Source organism: Emys orbicularis, chromosome 6, assembly GCF_028017835.1.
Source record: "Emys orbicularis isolate rEmyOrb1 chromosome 6, rEmyOrb1.hap1, whole genome shotgun sequence".
NCBI lineage: Eukaryota > Metazoa > Chordata > Testudines > Emydidae > Emys > Emys orbicularis.
Genome location: NC_088688.1, coordinates 11661864 through 11683896, shown reverse-complemented (window position 1 = coordinate 11683896; position 22033 = coordinate 11661864). Strand labels below are relative to the sequence as shown.

The 22033-nt window shown below is 43.8% G+C and overlaps 1 protein-coding gene across 2 annotated transcripts in view; it reads right to left on the bottom strand.

Annotated features, from left to right (window-relative positions):
* SETBP1 (SET binding protein 1) overlaps positions 1-22033 on the bottom strand; it is a 306763-nt gene that overhangs the window by 144248 nt on the left and 140482 nt on the right. The gene's annotated exons all lie outside the window — the stretch shown is intronic.

The window sequence follows — 22033 nt, the reverse complement described above, 5'->3', positions numbered from 1 at the left end:
GTCCTGCTGCCTAACCAATAAGTCATGCTGCCTCCCATCCCATAAAATGGTATTGTCCTTCCTTTCCCTATTGCTCAAAACTATCCTGAATTGTTTTGGTTAGAGGAAGAGACAAGCAAATATTTCCTAATTCTCCTAGGTTTGACATAACCAAAATCTTTGCAGAGCTCAAAGCAGACCAGTATAGAATGGTTTCTCCTACCCTGCCAGGGACAATGTATCCAGATGGGAACTGAAGATCATTTTACTCAGTAAGACAACAATGAGTTTCCCTAATGAGGCCAACGGCAAACTTGTCTTTACTTCCTACGGTAAATGCCGTTATTATTCAACGTATGACCCCGAAAAGGATTAGAATTCGACAATGGGAAAACCACCTGCCAGGCAAACCATGTGATGGTGGCTTTTAACTGTAGATACAGGGCCACAAAATGATCGGACTCTGAGGGCTAATATTACAGTGTGACCAGAAGACGGGCATACCCTAAATATAAACACAGGAACAGCCATGCCAACAAAGAATGCTCCAGCTTCGTAATCCCTCTGCCATCACAAAATGCAGGGTCAGTTATAATATTGACACATATAAACAAGAACATTGGACCTATCCCTCGTTAGTGTTGAATCACAAGAGATATGTTTTTCTAAAGAGATTAGTGATTTTGCGTTCCCAAGCTGAGATATGTTAAATGGGTTTGACTTCCAAAGGGCAAATGTTCAGAACTTCCTGACAATCAGGCCCTTTTTAAAGGTATTTCACCTTAGGCATCCACAAATCAATACAACTCTTGGACAATACCTAATGGTTTTTTGTTGATTATGGCAAGATACCAACTGTATTCTATGAATGTACCCAATTTATGTGTGGGAGTCAGTGTTGTCTAGCAGCTAGAACAGGAGATTGAGAGTCGGGGTTCCTGTATTCTACTTTTGGCTCTCCCACTGACAAACTGTGTGACCATTGATAAGTCACTTAACCCATTCCTGTGCCTCAGTTTACCTCAAGGATAAATGGCTCTTGCAGCTTATTTTATTTACACCTGTACGAGAGTCAATGCAAACCAGGTGCAAACGGTTACTAATGTCAGATGCAAGTGAAGAATTCTGTTCTGGTGCCACTTTGCACTGGCATAAATGACTATCCACGGTGCCAGGCAGTGGAGAATCAGGCCCAATGGAGTGACACTAGCAGAAACAAGAACAGAATGAAGCCAACATACTCCATTTGTCCCCTCCTTCTTTCAAATCCCACCTATGTGGCCCCTTAAAGCTTCCTACTGCTTCTCTGGTCGGAGCCATGAGCTGTTCCCCTGTGTCTCTTTGTGTATGGTACAAATTGCAGGAACTGACAACCAGTCCAGCAGATTCATAGATTCATAGATTCTAGGACTGGAAGGGACCTCGAGAGGTCATCGAGTCCAGTCCCCTGCCCTCATGGCAGGACCAAATACTGTCTAGACCATCCCTGATAGATATTTATCTAACCTACTCTTAAATATCTCCAGAGATGGAGATTCCACAACCTCCCTAGGCAGTTTATTCCAGTGTTTAACTACCCTGACAGTTAGGAACTTTCAGTGGTTTGAGCATTGGCCTGCTAAACCCAGGGTTATGAGTTCAATCCTTGAGGGGGCCACTTAGGGATCTGGGGCAAAATCAGTACTTGGTCCTGCTAGTGAAGGCAGGGGATTGGACTTGATGACCTTTCAAGGTCCCTTCCAGTTCTAGGAGATAGGATATCTCCATTTATAACCTAAACCTCCCTTGCTGCAGTTTAAGCCCATTGCTTCTTGTTCTATCCTTAGAGGCTAAGGTGAAAAAGTTTTCTCCCTCCTCCTTATGACACCCTTTTAGATACCTGAAAACTGCTATCATGTCCCCTCTCAGTCTTCTCTTTTCCAAACTAAACAAACCCAATTCTTTCAGCCTTCCTTCAAGACCTTTAATCATTCTTGTTGCTCTTCTCTGGATCCTCTCCAATTTCTCCACATCTTTCTTGAAATGCGGTGCCCAGAACTGGACGTAATACTCCAGTTGAGGCCTAACCAGCGCAGAGTAGAGCGGAAGAATGACTTCTCGTGTCTTGCTCACAACACACCTGTTAATACATCCCAGAATCATGTTTGCTTTTTTTGCAACAGCATCACACTGTTGACTCATATTTAGCTTATGGTCAACTATAACGCCTAGATCCCTTTCTGCCGTACTCCTTCCTAGACAGTCTCTTCCCATTCTGTATGTGTGAAACTGATTGTTCCTTCCTAAGTGGAGCACTTTGCATTTGTCTTTGTTAAACTTCATCCTGTTTACCTCAGACCATTTCTCCAATTTGTCCAGATCATTTTGAATTATGACCCTGTCCTCCAAAGCAGTTGCAATCCCTCCCAGTTTGGTATCATCTGCAAACGTAATAAGCGTACTTTCTATGCCAATATCTAAGTCGTTAATGAAGATATTGAACAGAGCCGGTCCCAAAACAGACCCCTGCGGAACCCCACTTGTTATGCCTTTCCAGCAGGATTGGGAACCATTAACAACAACTCTCTGAGTAAGGTTATCCAGCCAGTTATGCACCCACCTTATAGTAGCCCCATCTAAATTGTATTTGCCTAGTTTATTGATAAGAATATCATGCGAGACCGTATCAAATGCCTTACTGAAGTCTAGGTATATCACATCCACAGCTTCTCCCCTATCCACAAGGCTCGTTATCCTATCAAAGAAAGCTATCAGATTGGTTTGACACGATTTGTTCTTTACAAATCCATGCTGGCTATTCCCTATCACCTTACCACCTTCCAAGTGTTTGCAGATGATTTCCTTAATTACTTGCTCCATTATCTTCCCTGGCACAGAAGTTAAACTAACTGGTCTGTAGTTTCCTGGGTTGTTTTTATTTCCCTTTTTATAGAAATTATAAAATGGGCACTATATTTGTATATATGTGCACTATATATGTGCCCACCATTATAGATGGGCACTATATTTGCCCTTTTCCAATCTTCTGGAATCTCTCCCGCCTCCCATGATTTTCCAAAGATAATATCTAGAGGCTCAGATACCTCCTCTATTAGCTCCTTGAGTATTCTAGGATGCATTTCATCAGGCCCTGGTGACTTGCAGGCATCTAACTTTTCTAAGTGATTTTTAACTTGTTCTTTTTTTATTTTATCTGCTAAACCTACCCTCTTCCCATTAGCATTCACTAGGTTATGCATTCCTTCAGACTTCTCGGTGAAGACCGAAACAAAGAAGTCATTAAGCATCTCTGCCATTTCCAAGTTTCCTGTTACTGTTTCTCCCTCTTCACTGAGCAATGGGCCTACCCTGTCTTTGGTCTTCCTCTTGCTTCTAATGTATTGATAAAAAAGTCTTCTTGTTTCCCTTTATTCCCGTAGCCAGTTTGAGCTCATTTTGTGCCGTTGCCTTTCTAATCTTGCCCCTGCATTCCTGTGCTGTTTGCCTATATTCATCCTTTGTAATCTGTCCTAGTTTCCATTTTTTATATGACTCCTTTTTATTTTTTAGACCATGCAAGATCTCGTGGTTAAGCCAAGGTGGTCTTTTGCCACATTTTCTATCTTTCCTAACCAGCGGAATAGCTTGCTTTTGGGCCCTTAATAGTGTCCCTTTGAAAAACTGCCAACTCTCCTGTTGTTTTTCCCCTCAGTCTTGATTCCCATGGGACCTTACCTATCAGCTCTCTGAGCTTACCAAAATCCGCCTTCCTGAAATCCATTGTCTCTATTTTGCTGTACTCCCTTTAACAAGATCGTTAACAAGTCATGGTGACTAGTAGGTGAGCCAGGTTCCAGAGGCAAAGGGGAGCCACCTACATATTTGTCATCCAGAAGATTGAAACTGAAATAGTCCAAATGGTGCTACACCTCTACGCTGTCCTCGGGAGCCAAAAAATCTTACCGCGTTATAGGTGAAACCGCGTTATATCGAACTTGCTTTGATCCGCCGGAGTGCGCAGCCCCCCCCGGAGCACTGCTTTACCGTGTTATATCCTAATTCGTGTTACATCGGGTCGCGTTATATCGGGGTAGAGGTGTATTTGATACTTCCCACGTTAACTCATGTTTCTGGGGTCTCCTCCTCTCCCCAAGGAACTGCACAGAGACAAGCCCCACTACACTCCTCTCAGAGAGCTGTTCACATTATCTGACCCGCTGCCTGCAGCAGAAAGGACAGAGTAAAAACAAGTGCATTGGTCTGAAGTGCCTCTCAAAAAAAAAAAAAAAACTATCCCTGCATGAATTCTCTGCTGTTCATCACAGCTTCAGTACTTGCAGTGCTCCACAGTTAGAAGGCTGCTGTTATGAACCTGACAGCTCTCCCTGTATGCCTTCTGCTGGAAACGCGCACAGTCTTTACTGGAGTCAGCTGTGCAGCCAGCCAGCAGCATGAAAAGACCCAGGTGTGAAGGCTGGCATGGAGGTGGGAGCAGAGCACATGCCCCCCTCCTCCTGTGGACAGGCGAGCCAAAATGGGGAGAGAAGCTGGCACGTGTGGGGTTTCTAATGGCTCCTACAGGAGATTGCACTGGCACGTGCTCACCGCATGCAGAGGGCAAGAGGGGCAGAGAAGCGGACGCAGTCCGGCCCTCCACGGCCCTGACCCGAAGTGGCTAAGGAATTGAAGGGAAATTAAATCAGCTTTTCAGATCCCTGCTAGCTGTCCCTGCAGTTTGCATTCAAGTTGTCAATCCGACAGATGCGCTCCTTAAATGCCCCTGATTAGCTCTCTTCCCCAATTAGCAAGAGAAGAATCCCCGTTCTTGTACAAAGTGGCTGCAGACACACACCCAGGCAACCAAAATGTAAACAGGCAGGAGAGGCTGCAGCTAAATTTCCACAGAGAGATTTTCTCCCAGTGTCTTGGCCATCTGGAAAGTCAAACAAGGAGAGGGAAGGAAATATTTACTCCTCATCTTTCTGTCTCCCCTAGATCAACACACCAAGCCGTCCTAACGGTCAGGTTTTCAGACCCTGAGGAACCTTTGGCCCTCCATAACCTCCCTAAGATACATGGCTGGGATCGCTCTGACATGGTGAGGAGTCCACCTGTCAGCAATGGCCAGGATCCTTGGCTGGCGATCGGAATTATGTATTTGTGGACCGACTGGTTAATCTATAGAGAGGATTTTTCTGGGACACCATCTCTGCATTCAGGCAGTACCAGGGAGCGGCAGCAGCTGCAGCCCGCAATGCTTTCAATCACCCCACAGAAAGCAGGAGACAAGGGGATTTGCTCAAAGCAGCCCAAGCACCCCCAGTGATAATCTGCCCAGGCTGGAAATGAGCAGAGTGAAAGGAGGAGGAATATTCTGAGCTATAAACCTGGCACAGACAGAGAGGGGATGGAAGGGAGACGCACCCTGAGAGAAGCCCTGGAAATGAACATTCAGAGTAAACAAAGCCCATCAGCCCAGGCAAGAGTCCGAAACATGATTGAGCTAAACAAATCACGGCGGAATCAGCAACTGGCAAAGTAATTGGCGTTATTACAGCTGATGGAAAATTTCTGATGCCGCCCATGTTCCCCTTTGAAATAGTACTCAGCCGCTTAATTTGCTCAGCTCTCATTCGGCTGATTGCTCTTTGCTGCTGGAGTTTATCAGGAAGAAATGGACTGTCTCCATATAGACAGAGACTTTGGAATGATTGCTTCCATCCCTAATGCCCTGTGAAGCCAGAGCAGAAGTTGATGCTGTTTAAGGGAGGGGGTGAATACAGCCTGTGTGGTAATTCCTCACTTAAAAGCCATGCTATTCCCCAACTCTAATGACCTCTGCTGAATTCAGCTCAAGAGATGCTGTGGGTGTGCTCTACAGACTGGGGGTGTCCTAACAGGATGTTGAAATCCCAGGTTTGGATGGGCACTGGGACACCTCAAATGGGCAACTGGATCTCATCTAAAAATGCAGGATCCAGGTGTCCCCAGTGTGGAAATTGCACCCACAGCATCTCTTGAGCTTAGCTCAGCCCAGGTTGATTAGAATGGCTTTGTCACCTGTGCTTGAAAACTGTGCTCCTGTCACGTACCTCTTGGTATGAGAGAAAAAAAGTTAGTGATGGATAAACCTCAACATTGGTCTCTTCAGCAGATGCTGAACTTTTCCCATTCTCTGAACACAACACCCCGCTGAAACACAGTGATCACTGCAGTGAGGGAGACAGCCAACTGGCACAGGAAAGTGAGAGGAGGGGAAACTTCAGCCAAAAACACCAGGGCCATCCCCGGGCTCTTACAAAAGTACCACAAAATCATTAGCCTGCAGAGAGCAGTCAGGATCTTGGTTTTCAAGATCTGCTCTGAAAGAGAGGTTGGGCTTGAATCTAGGGCATAAGTTCATGCCTGTTCTTATTTCCTTCCAGACAGATGGTTCTGGACTCAACCTGCCAGTCTGAATTTTGGGGAAGTTCAGATCCCTATCCAAATGAAAATCTCACTGCCAATCTTATCTCTGCAACAGGCTGGATCAAAGCTCTGGGTCTGAACTCGCTCAAACTTTGGTGTCAAGTATCAGAGGGGTAGCCGTGTTAGTCTGTATCCACAAAAACAACGAGGAGTCCGGTGGCACCTTAAAGACTAACAGATTTATTTGGGCATAAGCTTTCGGTGGGTAAAAAGCCCACTTCTTCAGATGCCTGCCCCAAACTCTGGGGCACTTGGGATAGATCCAAACCTGGCTCCTAGATCTATACTGAGCCCATTCAAAGACCCAAATGGTGTCGGACTGCGGTGCAGTTCAGATCTGAAGTGAAGTTTGCAGTCTGGGTCCATCTCATAATTCTGACTAGTTTACAATAAGGGGGGACCAAATGCTGTTTTCTGAGTAAAGACTCCTTGACTGGAACTACTTCTGGATGGGATACACACACACAACCTTGAAAACCACCCTTTGGAACCTGGTAGAGTTTTAATATAGTACAACAAGGATCCCAAAATACAACCCAATCCAAACTATAAAAAGTCTTTCAGCACAGCAATACTTCAGCACTCCACAATACAAATCTTATGTCACTGTTGATTTTCATGGGCAAAACATTCCTGGAGTGTGCCAGTCTCTCACATGTATGCCAAGAATAAGAAAGGCGAAGTCCAAACAACTCAGAATAATATTTTCCAAGAGGAGACAGGTAGTTGTTCATCAAATAAAACCAGTGGTTAAGCATTCTAAATTGGATTATTATGCATTTGGAGGTCATTCTAACCATGTTCTGTGCATCCTTGTCATGCACACTGTATAGGTCTGTAGAAGGCCTTGTGAAGGGAAGGGAAATTTCTAGCTAGATTGTAGGAATGGTTGTGCGCCATTCTCCCAAGCCACTATATGAAGGAAGAGTTAAAAGGGGGAAAAATACCCAACACTGCTCATTTCTCAGCCATACAAAGGGATTTTAGGATAGACATCTCCAGACTGCATTGTAATCCTCCTGGGATCCCACCAGAAGGAAATTTATTAGATGCCTCTTCCCGGCACCAAGTGTTTGCTGCAGTGGGGGCTGGAAGATCTGCAGTGGAGTTTAGAATCACAGCAATGTAGGACTGGAAGGAACCTTAAGAAGTCAACAAGTCCAGCCCCCTGCACTCAGGCAGTTTTAATTCTAATTGCTCTGGATCCCTCAGTCAGAAGAAACTCTATCCACGTGCAGCCCCTGTGAGTTTTACTCTGTTAAATGAAGTTAAAGGAAGGATGTTATTGCCTGCTTCCTTCATCTTCTCCTCTAGCTTGTCAGGGGCTGTGTCACCCCCCTAATGGGCAAAATAGCATTTGCCGTAAATCTGAGGACATGAACGTAAGTCTTCTCAATTATCAGGGAGTCATTTTCCGGCATGACATCTCCCTGGAACCAGAGGAAACGTTTCTGAGCCTGACTGATTGATTCACTCATTGGCAGATTTCACTAGGCTAGAAGCCATTTAGATTTACAGCTCATTTCCAAGGGGGGGGGGGGGCGAAATCCTATCGGCGACCATAGAGCAACATCAGTCATACACTCAGTCACTACAAATCAAAGACAGTTCCAGTCAGAGCGAATCCCAAAATCGGAGAGATCTGAAAGATTTCCAGAGCTGCAGGGAGCCCATCAGATCACCTGAACAGGCTGTGTGGCTTACACAAAAGGCCTATACTTCATGGTAAGATTTAGGGGGAACTAGTTCAATGAAGGAAAGTTGACCCTTTCATGGCCAACATTTAAAGGCATGACCAAAGTGTGGTCCATCGAACTCCACAACAAAGCTTGCTAGCATGTCCCTCTTTAATGCAGGGATGCAGTGTGGGAACACCCAGAGGTTCCTGATTCTGAGGCAGGTAGGATGGCCTTGTGTTTAACATGCTACACCGAGACTCTGGAGATCTGGTTTAATTCCGGGCTCTGGCACAGACACTCTGTGTGACCGAGGCCAAATCAATTAACCTTTCGGTGTCCCACTTCCCCATCTGTGAAATAATACTTTGTCATCTTTGCTATTTAGTCTATAAACTCTGTCTCTTACTACATGTACAACACCTACTCAATGGCATTTTGATCTCTGCTGGGGATCCGCAACTGCCCCATAACACATGTAGTCATAACATGGGAAACCTTTAACATTAGACAAGACAAGCCAGTGACAGCTTTAGATCTATGCCGAGCGTGCAGCTTCTTTGGGGCTGGCCTTTCCAGAAGTCTTCATGTTCCTACCCTTGGCGCTCTAGTAGGATGAATAGAGTGGAGAAATCGGATCACATTTCAGGAGAGACATATTAATACTCCAGGCCCAGGGGCAGATTTTGGAAAGAGGTTAGAGACAAACAGCAGAGCCTCAGCATGCCTCTCAATAGGCTTAATAAACTGCTAACGCTTGCAGTATCATTTATTTCTAATGAAACAGTCTCACCAGTTATGGCAACACAGGTGGGAAGAGAACCGGGTGGAACCACACCCGTCATCCTCTGCATAGGGCCCCACAAAACTAGGACCATCTTTGGATCAAGCACCAGATTCTCAGGGAATCACCACCTCCCAGATTGCAAACTGGGGGACGGCATCCTGCTTAGACTGTGGCTAAATGGGTGTGTGTCCCAGTATGGAAAAAGTGGGCTGCTGGTATGGAGAATGCCTGCACGAAAGAGTATAATGTAACAAGCAATCCTGAAAAGGTGAGAGGACTAGGAGGGAAGCACTGTTCCAAATGTATCAAAACCAGCTTACATTTATATAGCACCTTACATTCAGAGGACTTTGGAAGTACTTTAAAATAGACCGACATTTGAATCGTGTGTGGCTCCACTGGAACGCAGCCATCTCTGGGGTGGAATGTCACAGCCAACAGCAGTGCACAAAAACTATAAAAAACAGCCATCGACAGGAAGGGAACACCTCTGTTTGACACTGTAGTGAGAATTTAGAGAGGCAAAATGTAATTGCGTTGCTAACACTGATGTTTAGGTACCAAGAGCTTGATTCTAGAACTCAGGCAAGACAGGGGAATTCATCTCTCCTCTATGGCCCTTTTGTGTTGGCACAAAGAGACCGTGAAATAGACATAAACCCAAGCCCAGAGGAATACCCTCAGGGGAGTAGCCCCTCTGTGAGATCCGCAATGAAGTGGGCATTGTGGGCTAGATTGGAGGCCATGGGATGCTATGTATTTAGGAATGCTGTAAGGTACATAGGGCCCCTGAGGACCAGGGGCAAATCCATTCCCAGTGTGACCCAGAGTATGTGAAGCACAAGCTGCCTTCCCAGGGTCCCTATCCCTGGGCTCTGCTGGGGATGAATCTGGCCCCAGGCTGACAGACACCTTGAAAAGCTGGAATATGGCAGGAAACCCAACACACTGCAGGCAAGTGATCTGGGATGTCTCATCAGAATATCTATGATTCTGCATTGAAAGGCAGCTTTGCTGCCTGTGTGCACCTCAATTTTCCAGCAATAGCCTTTCACAACCAATCACACCACTAATGAAAGGGCTCAAATGGGAGAGGATGTCCCAACCTTTCCCTTGTAAGAGGAAAAAACCCAACATGTAGCAGCAATCCTCCTTAAGAGCTATTGTTGTATATCTTCCAGGGGGCAAACCATGACCCCAAACTCTTGCTGCTGACTGTATCTGTCCATTTGATACCTTTAGGTTCGGAGCCTATCATGGCCCATTTGGTGGTGGTGGTGGGGGAGATAAACAACAACAACAAAAGCCCCTTGTCACAATTGTGTTTTCCAATTAGCTGAACTGGAGGGCAGGACCTGAAACAAAAAATAAGCAATCTGATCCCTGGGGACCAGCAGGGCACCTTTCATATCCAGACTGAAAGCTCCGACAATACCACGTCAAGGCAACGAGGAGACACCGCACCACTGACAGTCACGGATACAGCTCCTAAATCAACATACAACCGCTATAAATCACTGAACACCTGGGCATTCAATCAGGCTGTGGAGATGCAATCACAAGCCACTGGCTTTCTCCAGCAGCAAGGAGCATACTGTACCTCGCTCCCATTTCTCCCTGCTGCAATATAAAACCATCATTGCATTCAAATGCAAACTCTGCTTCCAGAAATCAATGGCACCACAGGGTTGGGGGCGAGGGAAGGAGGAAAGGTGTCTTCGTAGCCTCCGGCATCGTCCTCAGAAAGCGTCTGCTTTCTTCTCCTTTAAGTTTTCCACCTAAAATGATTCAATAATTGTATAAGACCAAAGTGTCATCATTTGCTTTCTCAGGGGATTACGATATTGCCCTCATGCTTCTGTTCCTCCTGAGTCACTGCTGGAACCAGATAGGAGAGAGAAGTCTCATAACGCTTCAAAAGAAGAAGACTGAACTCGAGCCGGTTTGGAAGCTTGTCTAATGAGCCAATTTGAGCACCGAAAACAACTAACAGCCAAGTTCAGCTATGGCGAGGTCAGCTCTTCCCTTCTCCATGCTAATACAGGAGCAAACTATGATTTTTTTCTTCCTCCAGCAACAGCCAATAGGCCACAGGATGTTGATGAGAAAGGGGAATGAAAACACACAGCCTCAAGTTATTTACTTGTTTTCCAAATAGGAGTTTTTCACTAGCCGTTTCCATATCATGGGATTTCCTTCTGACATGTTTAGTTTCTACAAATGCCCAGTGTGACCATTAGGACTTGGAAGAAGAGAAGGGTCAGTGACACTGATTTGGTGCATGATCCAAGGGCCATTGAAGTCAATGGAACGACTCCCATTTGACTAACTCAAATACATGTGGTACCACCACGCTCAGCTGTAACTCTCTCCAAAGATGTAGCATGCGCCAGTGGATAGGGCTCTGGAGTGGGTGTCAAGATGAGTTGGCTTCTATTCCTGGTTCTGCCTATGACCTTGGGTAAGTGACTTTGCCTCTCTCTGTGCCTCTCTCCTCCCCAGCCTCGAAAACGGGGATCATGATTCTTACCTTCCTTTGTGAAAAGCACTGTAAAGATGTCATCATACAGAATGAGATGCAGCTATGAAATAAACTCAAGGTGGCACGGGTGTCATTAAAAATCTTGACCTTGAATGCTAAGAGTAGTTTAAATCCGCTGCAGTATTTGCAATATTGCCTGTTCTTAGCAGAGACAAAATACTGTGATGTGGCAAGTGTCCAATTTTAATGACTCCCATTGTAACTGATCAAAATGTAGCTTTCATTGGCTTATGAATGGCTTCTTCACTTTTTTTTTTTAAATTCTAAAAAGAATGTTTTCTCTGAATAATTGCCAAGTACAGAGTAAAGAACTGATGCTAGCGCACCTTCATGCTTTTTCCCCAAACAGTGCCTCATGCATGGGAAGGGCTCCCTGTAAAAATCCACAAATCCACCTCATCATCCTCTTTCAAACCTCTCCTTAAAACTCTCCTTTGCTGCGATGCCTACAAAAAAATGGACACTGGTTAGGCTGCTGGTGTGCCTAGACCATGGCTTGTCATGTTGACCAATGTAGTCTTGTTTCCTTTCACTCCCCCAATCTATCTGTTTTATCCATCTATTGTCTCTTGTCTTACACTTGGATTGTAAACTCTTTGGGGCACGGAGTACCTTATTGTTCTGTATTTGTAAAGTATCTCGCATAATAGGATACTGGTCTATGGCTGGGTCTCCTAGGCAATACCACAATATACATAATAATTAAAAAGTTATTTTATTGTTGGTTAAAGGTATCAGATCAATAGCTATGGAGTCTGAAGTATTTCTCTCTTTATCCACTAAGAAAATACAGCACATTCAGCTGTAATGCTTCAGTCCCAATCACCTCTAAGAATGAAAGGGAATTTTGTTCCTACGGCCAATTCAGTCATCAATCTCTCTGCTGATGTCATCAACAAGAGTATGAATTAGGTACAGCTGTGATAGTTACTTAGGTGGAACAAAACTGAGACCCACTTTCTGGAGTGGAAGCTCTATTTTAGCTCAGCTAGTTATGCCATATAAATATATGAATGTTTGCTGATTTTTAATGACGGTCTCTGTCCTGTTCTCTTAGTTATTATTATGAAGGGGTGGGGAGAAAGCGTTTTGTGGTCCCAGACCAATTAAAAAGTTACAGAAGAATCACACAACTGATGTCTCAGCACCATGAACCCCTGCTGACAGCATGATTGCAAAATAGGTCATTCTCGAGGCTGCACGGGAATGTGCATGAAAAAAACTCGGTGTTATCAAGCAAATATCTGAAGACTGTGGTTGAGGGTGTTTTTCAGACTTTTAAAAGCATCACATCCTTAAGTACAAGCAAGCAGATGGCTGCAAGAAACTGCTCTGAGAATAGCAAGCTGTTTGGATTTGACAGATCATTTTGTTGTCTTGGCCTCTTGACACTTATTGATGTGTGTGTGTGGTTGGGGGAGGGTTATGGCATTAAGGGCAGTTGGGAGAGAAGTTGGAAGTTGCAAGAAACCTCTGTTCTTTGATTACCATATTTTGGGATTGTTCATCTTAAAGTAGTAAAGGGGAAGGGATAGCTCAGTGGTTTGACCATTGGCCTCCTAAACCTAGGGTTGTGAGCTCAATCCTTGAGGGGGCCATTTAGGGAACAGCGGTAAAAATCTGTCTGGGGATTAGTCCTGCTTTAATTTGAGCAGGGGATTAGACTAAATGACCTCCTGAGGTCCCTTCCAACCCTGATATTCTCTTTAAAAGAAAAGGTGGAAATGATCACTCACCACTACCACTACTTGCAAAAGTTCAGGAGGTAGATTCTGGTCCTCATTGCCCCTAGAGTAACTTTGCAGAACCTGAGCAAGACAGAGGTGATGCTAGTGGTTGAAGGTACACACCCACATCTGGTTAATTCAGTCCATAGTTTAGGAGTATTCCTGGATTACTCACTGATGCTAAGCAATCACATAGCACCATCATTGAGTAACCCTTTTTCACCATCTTTGGTTGGCTTGGCTTGGCTAGGAGACTCCATCCCATCCCGGTGAATGATGACTTGGCTTCAGTTATTCATGCATTCCTCAACTCTTGGTTGGACAACAGCAACATGATATATGTGGATTTGAAGCTTCAGCGCTTAAGAAACTCCAGCTGGTACAGAGCACTGCAGTGCTTCTCCTCAGCAACAACAGGTCCGGGCAAAGTTGAAAACATAGTTTAGGAGAAAGTGCAAGAATCATGTAGCAAGGAAAACTTTTCCCTCCGATCTCCCTCTTCCTAATCGCTCTATCAGGAAGCCACCCCACCAAGGTCTCCCACAAACCCCTCTTATCCAACTGAGGCTCCTGCTTTCACCCTTCCATTATCATCCTACCGCCTCTCCCAGACACAGCATTCTGGATGAGGTGGCTCCAAAGGGCACCGTATGTGATTGCACTGCTTACATGGCCTTAGGCTTGGTTCCGGCTAAGAGCAGCTCTTCAAGCTGTTAGCCGACATATCTTGGGAACCAGGCCTCGCTGGGCTCATGCCATTTAAAAGCTGGACATCTCCCTCCTCTCCTCCAAAAACCCAACCTCTTCCCCTCTGTGTTTGTACTCTACAGCTCAAGCCCATGTCATAGACTACCAGGGTTGGAAGGGATCTCAGGAGGTCATCTAGTCTAACCCCCTGCTCAAAGCAGGGCCAAACTCCCGACAGATTTTTACCACAGATCCCTCAATGGCCCCCTCAAGGATTGAGCTCACAACTCTGGGTTTAGCAGGCCAATACTCAAACCACTGAGCTATCCCATCAGATTGCTAACCCTCCAGGGCTGGGACTTTGTTATTCCTTAGATATAGTCCTTAGTCACTTATCTAAAAAAAAAAAAATACTACCAGGAATGGTCCAAAACACTACCGCTGGCAATTACAATTACTGCAACATATGGGACCAGGACTGTAGTAGTCTTTCATAAATGGTGCCAAGTATACTTACTATAGTGCTATATAAATACAAATAATAATGTAATTTAATTGATCATTTACCAACACTATCTGGATCTAGTGAAACCTGCATAGAGCTTACAGGAAATGCCGCCTATGTCATACTTAGTGAAATCCTGGGCTTCCTCTGGGAAGTCTGATGATTGTAAAAACAATCTGCTAAATTTTCATTCTGGATTCTTCTGAGACCGCCAAACTGATTGAAACGTGTGTACACAGGCAATTGAAAAGCAGAGCATTTTGTTTCCTTCTTCAATTTGACCAAATTACACAGTCACAGGGAACCAAGCCAACAAGCTGGGAGCAGTACAAAGAAAAGCCACCTTTTTACAATCCATGAATATATCTATTGGTAGGGATTGCTTCTGTCTTATTAGCAAGCCTGAGCTCATTTCTATAAGCCATTCCTAGACAATAGCTTGTTGTTAATAATGTTGGCCTTATTAATAATGTTTCCTCATGCTGCTGGGAGGAGGCTACTACAAGGGACAAATCATGTGATTCATACTAGTCTTACCATAGGCAGTTCCCATCTCACACTACCAATGACAATCAAGGGATACCTGGATGTATCTTTGTTCTCCTGGCCGACATACTACATTGCACTGAGAGGAAGGATGGTCCAGAGATTAGTGCACCTATCTGAGACTCTGGGAACCTGTGTGTGTTCTGGGAAACTTCTGTTGTGACCTTGGGCAATCATCTCTGGGCCTCCTCTATACTCGGGATAATAGCACTACCCTACTTCATGGAGGTGTTGTGAGGATAAATGCATTAAAGATCATGATGTGCTCAGATACTCCAGTAATGGGGGGAGGAGGGGGGTCCTATGTGTGTGTGTGTGTGTGTGTGTGTGTGTGTGTGTGTGTGTGTGTGTGTGTGTGTGTGTGTGTGTGTGATAATCAACTAAGATAGCTAGATTGCTCTGCGTATTGGACCATTACTGCAGACTATCTCTTAGTTTTTACTATATTGCTTCATTATGGAGGAGCAAATAATTTTCTACCAGTAACCACTGGAAACATTATGGGAGAGGAGAGGAAAGAGAATGAGTGGTTTAACTCCCTTTGAAGAATCCTATACAAGCCATAGTCAGTGACAGGATACTAGACTAAATATACCACTAATCTACTCTGGTACAACAATTCCTCTGTTGCTATCTGCACTCAGTAAGCACAGTGGGGAGAAATCATCCTACATCTACCACAATCAATGAGTGACATGCATACTAATAGGTATGTGTGCACCGGTATGCATGCACACATGGGTGTACATGGGTCACGGGCGTACCAAGACATCAGCCCTGGAAAACGTACCTTTTGCAATTTACAAGCAAAAATCAGGATGCTAGCAAATAACAACTGTGAAATTTGATGGCTTTGTTTCAACTGTGTAGATCGATATTAACAGCGATACTTATATTTCCAGGGCATACTCAGCCCAACAGAGCTATTGATTATTTGGTATGTAGCAGTGCATTGATACTTGATAGCAAACTGAGTCACAGGAACAATAATATAATGCTGTTAACAAGCAATGCTACGTTTCATGTTTCAATGGTTCAACTGCGCTATCCATTCCTTTATGCAAAACTGATCATCTGGAACATGACTAAAGAGAATTGACCTACCTACCTCACAGGGTGATATCAGGATTCATGAGTTAATGTTTGTAAAGTACTTTGAGGATGAAAAGGTGTTTTATAAATGCATTAATTAATCATTATAATTGACACAAGTACATTGGGTCAGAAACATTATCACAGAGTCACAGATTTTTAGGCCGAAAGGATCATCTACATGGAGCCTGGACCTGTTCAGGTCTGACAATTATTAAAGTGTATTCTTATACAACAGCAAACTGGGCCTGATCCTCAAGAAGCCTCTGGCCACTTTGTGCTATTCCAGCAGCACAATCAGTCATAAATCTAGTAGATCCACTCTGTGCCAGGTCCTGCGAATGGGCTAACATTGGCACTGCTATGGCATCTCTACACATGAGGATTCCCTGTGAATCCTTCAGTGCTGTAGAGCTGCTAAAGAAATCCCAACATCAACCCTTTTTTTCAGACCCCAGCACAAGGGGAGTTGCCAGGGCAAAGGGGATGTAGCCACGGCATGGATCAGCCACCTTTGCATCCCCCTTTCCTGACATCCTCCAAACATAGCTAAGACAAAGCCCAAGATTGGGGGCAATGTTTTCTAAGGATGCCCATGTGTAGCACGTTCAGCATGTTTTGCTGAGATATTTAGTTTCTGGCAAAGTGGGAGAGGTTTTCACAGAAGTATGGCTCGGAACAGGGTAACACCCAGACTCTTTTCACTGTCAAACAGGATGTATGATGTCAAGTGAGAGACTGGAGATTATGGCTGTCTGAAATCTAAGAATAACTGCAAAGAACCAGATGCTGTAGCTTTATGAATTACAAAGGCATTATGCATAGGCAGCTGTACTTTATAAACAAACCACTATTCTTTTTTTTCCCATACCGTGCTGCAGTCTTCTGCACAGGATTTTACATTTCCAGCATCTGGGACATCCCGTTATAATCACGAAGGTCATCTTGCTTTGTGTCCTGAGCCAGAAGAGTCACCACATTCTCTTCTTGTGCGACGTTTCAGGAAACACGTGTCCCTGTCATCTGAGAACTTCTTATCTAGTGCTTTCTCAAAGCGAAGTGTGGCTTTTTCCTCGAGTCTCTCCTTTGAGCTATATGGGTGTGCATGTTGGTGAGTTCTTGAAACAACAAATAGCACTGGGGTGGGGAATTTCAGACAGAAGGCATGACAATGTGACATTAGCCTCTTGCAGAGATGGAATCTAGCCTACAGCCAAGTCAAAGGTGACCTTATACATACGTCACAGGGGTTCCAGCATTATAAGGCAGTTTGAAGAAGGCAGGGGAAGTGAGTTATACCCCTGCATATTCTTCACCACATACACCACAAAGCGTTCTCAGCGGAAAGCTTTCCGAGTTCAGCTTTAGAAGTTGTTACTCTTAGACGGGTGCATGTCAGAGAAACTAATTTCTCTGAACAGTTTTGCTTACGAAGCTCTGGAGACGCCATCCACGGGCACTGCCTGCTTTGCAGCTGGTCAGCCGTTTGCAGAGATGACCTAAATGGGAGAATCCTTGCACAGTGGACCACTTTCAGCGAGCCAGGTCATTTCCATAATAGAGAAAAGGCAGCAGAGTTGTAAAGACTCCCTGATATACCATCCTTTGCTTTTTCCTGTTATACCAGAAAAATGGCGGGGTAGCACACTTTGAAGGGAGCAAACTGAACTAAGCCCGTGTTTCTTTACTATTCCTATCCAAAATGCTCCACAACTACACCAGTAAAATGGAGCACGTGGACTTGCTGTTTCTACCTGTCATCATGGTTCCCCAATCCAGAGACCTGAACTGGCAGGAGGATGGACTAGATGACTTAATATCAGCGGGTTTTTTTCCATCTCTAAATGTCTTATGATCCTATGATCTAGCGCAAAGGCAGGAGTGGGAAGCCCAGCAGGCACCTGATTGAAGAGGCTGGGTGAGATAACAGGAGATAGTCTCCTGCTGTGTATTTCTTCCACCTCCATAACCTTCTCATTTTCAAAGTGTTTCTCATGCTGCTGCCGCTATTGTTCTCTGGGCTGCCCAGTGCATCAGTATCCCCTCTCATGGTGATATCACTCTGCTAGAACCCCTTCTCTAGCCCCTTCAGGAAAACAGCCAGCTCACTCCAACTCTCCAGTGCACAACATTTTACAAAACTCAACACTCCAGCATTGGACTGCACAATCACATGTCGGACACTCAATCACCAGTGATGGACTGCACACGCATATCCCAAGTGCACATGACAGCATCAGCAGTGGACTTCGCAAACATAGGCTGTGCACTTCCACACCAACAGTGGACCAAGCAACCAGATTTACAATGCAGTGTCAGCAGAGATGCTACTGAAGATTAGGCTTTGATGAAACCACCTCAATAAGCTGAATGCTGGCCCACTGAAACAATAATTTTCTCTCAACCAGGCAATGGTGTTGAAGGTACATACAGACTGAGGAATGGTCTAGAAGGGAAGGGTGGGAATGCTCATTTGCTTAAGTTAAGGTTAAAACAAAATACTGGTGAATACACCGAATAATCGCACTAGTGTACACGATGTTGGAGACCAAGATCATTTCAGAAGTTTTTGTCATTCCTAATTGCTCTGATTCTATGCTATGGTAATATTTGGGGGGACGGACGCTTTTGTGATGTACCATCCATAGATTTCTTTCTTTAGCTTTTATATTTATTTTCTGAGACGCTACTGTCATTTAATATTTGCACTGCAGTAGCACCCAGAGGTGATGTACAGAGCTAAAGACATGATTGTGTAGCATTAGAGTTTGACACTCTAATCTACAATGTTCAGATGCATTAAGCAAACTCAAATGGGTTTGGGTTGCCTGAACCCATATTCCTCATACCCTCCCCGGAATCATTCTTCCAGCCCTATTGATTAGACAGCTTATTATGCCAAAGAAACAGCTATATCATGATTGATATTAATCAGAAGCATCCCATGAACAAGAGGCTATTTCTGTCCCTCTTTCAACCTCACATAATCTGTCCCCTAAAGTGTCTCAAGATCTCAACTGATCAAAAGGTCATAAGATGCTACTGTTAAGTGCCTTTCAATAGAAACCTCTGTGCTCATCCACTGGCATTTTCACACCTTAGAATAGTCAAGGAAAAGGAAAATATATGCCATCAAATCTTAGAATCTATTTGTACATTAGATGACGTCTCTGGTATATGACATTTATCTTCATTCAGGGGGTGACACCTGTTAAATAACTCTGGTTCTCAGTGCATTTAAATAAAACAAAGGCAAATCATATCCCTACATAGAATAAATCTAATGCACAGTTGCAAAGAACACTAGAAATTCTGGCCTCCTCCCATCATCTCTTTTAGAAAACTTAATTTAAAGCCAGACACTGGCCATCCTCAGCTACTATAGAAATCAATGGGAGATGAGGATATTCAGCACCTCACAGGTTCCTGCCCATAACACAAGACAGATTGAAAGACTTCAGACGTTGTTTGTCCAGACAATGATGAAAGTTGAACTATGAGATCTGTTTAAAAGTTAGCTAGGGGTGAGGAAACCCTGGGGAAAAGGGAATTATTTAGGGTGTAACTACCAGTAATGGGATGAAAATGGACAAAGAAAAACGTGGCTGAATATTCCAAAAGGGAGATTTACTTAACTATGGAATGTTGCCTCTCTACAAAGGAAAAAGGACACTAAATTATTAAATTTGTTAGTCTCTAAGGTGCCACAAGTACTCCTGTTCTTTTAACTATGGAATGTGTCTCCAGTGGGGAGTGGGAGAAGTCCTATGGCTGGATCATTTACAACAGCATAGTGCTGGATAAAGCAATGGTGATTTCATTGTAGCAAATAATCCAGCGCTGCTCAAGCTTGATGATGATTTAACGGGCCTCTTCTGTACCTCATTCCTATGATTTATGGATTTGTCCAAGTCTGCACTTCCCATCGCTTCTGGTCATTCAAGTGGTTGTCACAAGCTAATTAAAATAATCATCATCACTCTTTGCACTGTATGCCCTTCCCTCTCCAGAAAGAAGCACATACACCAGGACAAACAGATGTGTCATACCTTTATCCATGACTGGCAACAATTTTGCTGCTCTTGACACTTTCAAAGCTGGGAGCCATCAACGATTAGCAGAGAAATCAGAACTATTTCGCCCTAAGAAGCAGCACTGGTAACAGGCTTCAGGAAAAATCCTCCTAAATGCAAGTGATAAGCGTAGACTGTGCGAAGGCTGACAGGTCCGATTATAGTTATCACTATGAGGGGGCTAGAACTCACCTCCCTTCTGAAAGACAGCGACAGTTCCTGGAAGGGAATGTGCAAGTGAATTATCATAAACAACATCAGAGTGTGTGGAACGGATTTTCACTGGGAAACAAAAGAAGGACCCGATTTGGGAAAGCACTTCAGCATTCACTAAAAAGTCCATCCCTATTCAAGGCAGCACTTAACCAAACCCGTAAGTCCCATTGACTTTAAGAGTGATATGGCTTGGAGTAATGGGATCGAGTTAGGCACTTCAATGGGATTTAAGCATATGCTTAAGTACTATCCTCAATAAGGTTGCTTTACTGAATCAAGGCCGGAGAGAAGATATCAATATACATTTTTGGTGCACCAAATATAGAAACTGGAGAACATCAGAAGGTCTGTGGTCAGCTCAGATAAAGATCTGCAACTCAGAAGCTTCTCATAGAGGTGGTCCTGACTCCAAAACCCCAGATCTGAACAATCCCAAACATAGCGGTTCAGACCTATCTCTAGTTTATCCAAACATCCATGATTGGAATCTCATGAAACAAGGTCTCTTAGTGAGGTTTTCAGGCCTCCCAGATTTTGCCCAGGTCACAATTACCATGAGATCACCCTTTCTAATCGTCTTACTCAAGTTCTTATACCACACTCATCACAACGTTTTCCAAATGTCTCTGTATTTTGGCATTTCCATTCCCATCAGAAACCAGGGAGCAGAGGTTCATGCAAGCAGGAATATGATTAGCACTACACTGAACTGCTCTTTTATAAACAAGAAACCAAAGATGGTGTGTGTCAAGTGGGACTGCTCTACATAGGTGAGGAAGATGAGGGACTTAGAGCAGAGAAGGGTTCTGGGAGCTTGAATTGCATTATCTCTTAATGGAGTCTATGAAAAAAAGTTGCATAAAGAGACATAAGCAAAGTTGCTGGGCAACTGCCTATACAAGGCCCTTTCTTTCTACAGGATCATAGTGTTGAGGAATGGGTAACAAACATACATACATACATAGATAATATGAATCCAATAGAGACTGTTCTAAAAAACAAAAATCTCAGGGGCGTGCACTGAAAAGAAGCCTGTTTAGCATGATACCTTTGGAATCCAGATCGGCAGGAAAGGGTTTTCCCATCCCATGAGACTTCGAGATTTAAAAAAAAAAATCCCATTCCAAAATGGGACAAAAAGTCAAAATCTCAAAATAAATTTGCAAACAGAAAATTTGGACCAAAAAAATCTAGATCAGGTAAATCAAAACATGTTGTTTAGATAATTATGAAATATTTCATTTTGTTTTCAAACTTTGTTGTTGTTGTTTTTTACTTTTTTAACCTAAAATTAAGAAAGTAACAATTTAAACATACTTAATTTCAAAACAAAAGTTTGTTTTGATGCAAAACATAACTTTTTTCATTTCAAAGATTTCAAAACGGGGCATTTCAACAATTTTCTGAACTATTTTTCAAAAAAAATTCCAAGTGGGAAATGTGTTGAAACCAGCCCTTTCCGGCAAAAAGTTTCACTTTCCATGAAATCGGCATTTTTCACCAAAAACACTTTGAGGAAAAATTCCCAAGCAGCTCTACTTTTGCTTAACTACAGACATCCTGACTTCTTGTTATATGCCGTCTAAACTGTGACTCTAATGATTGACCATAGGATTGCAATAATGGATTTGTAGGGGAGAGAAAGAGGATGAACACCTGAAAAGGTATAATTCCCATTTCTTACCTTATTTATAGATTTAGTCACTAGATTCTGTGTGAGAAATTCAGACTTTCTCTTCCCAAATTCTCCTTCTAA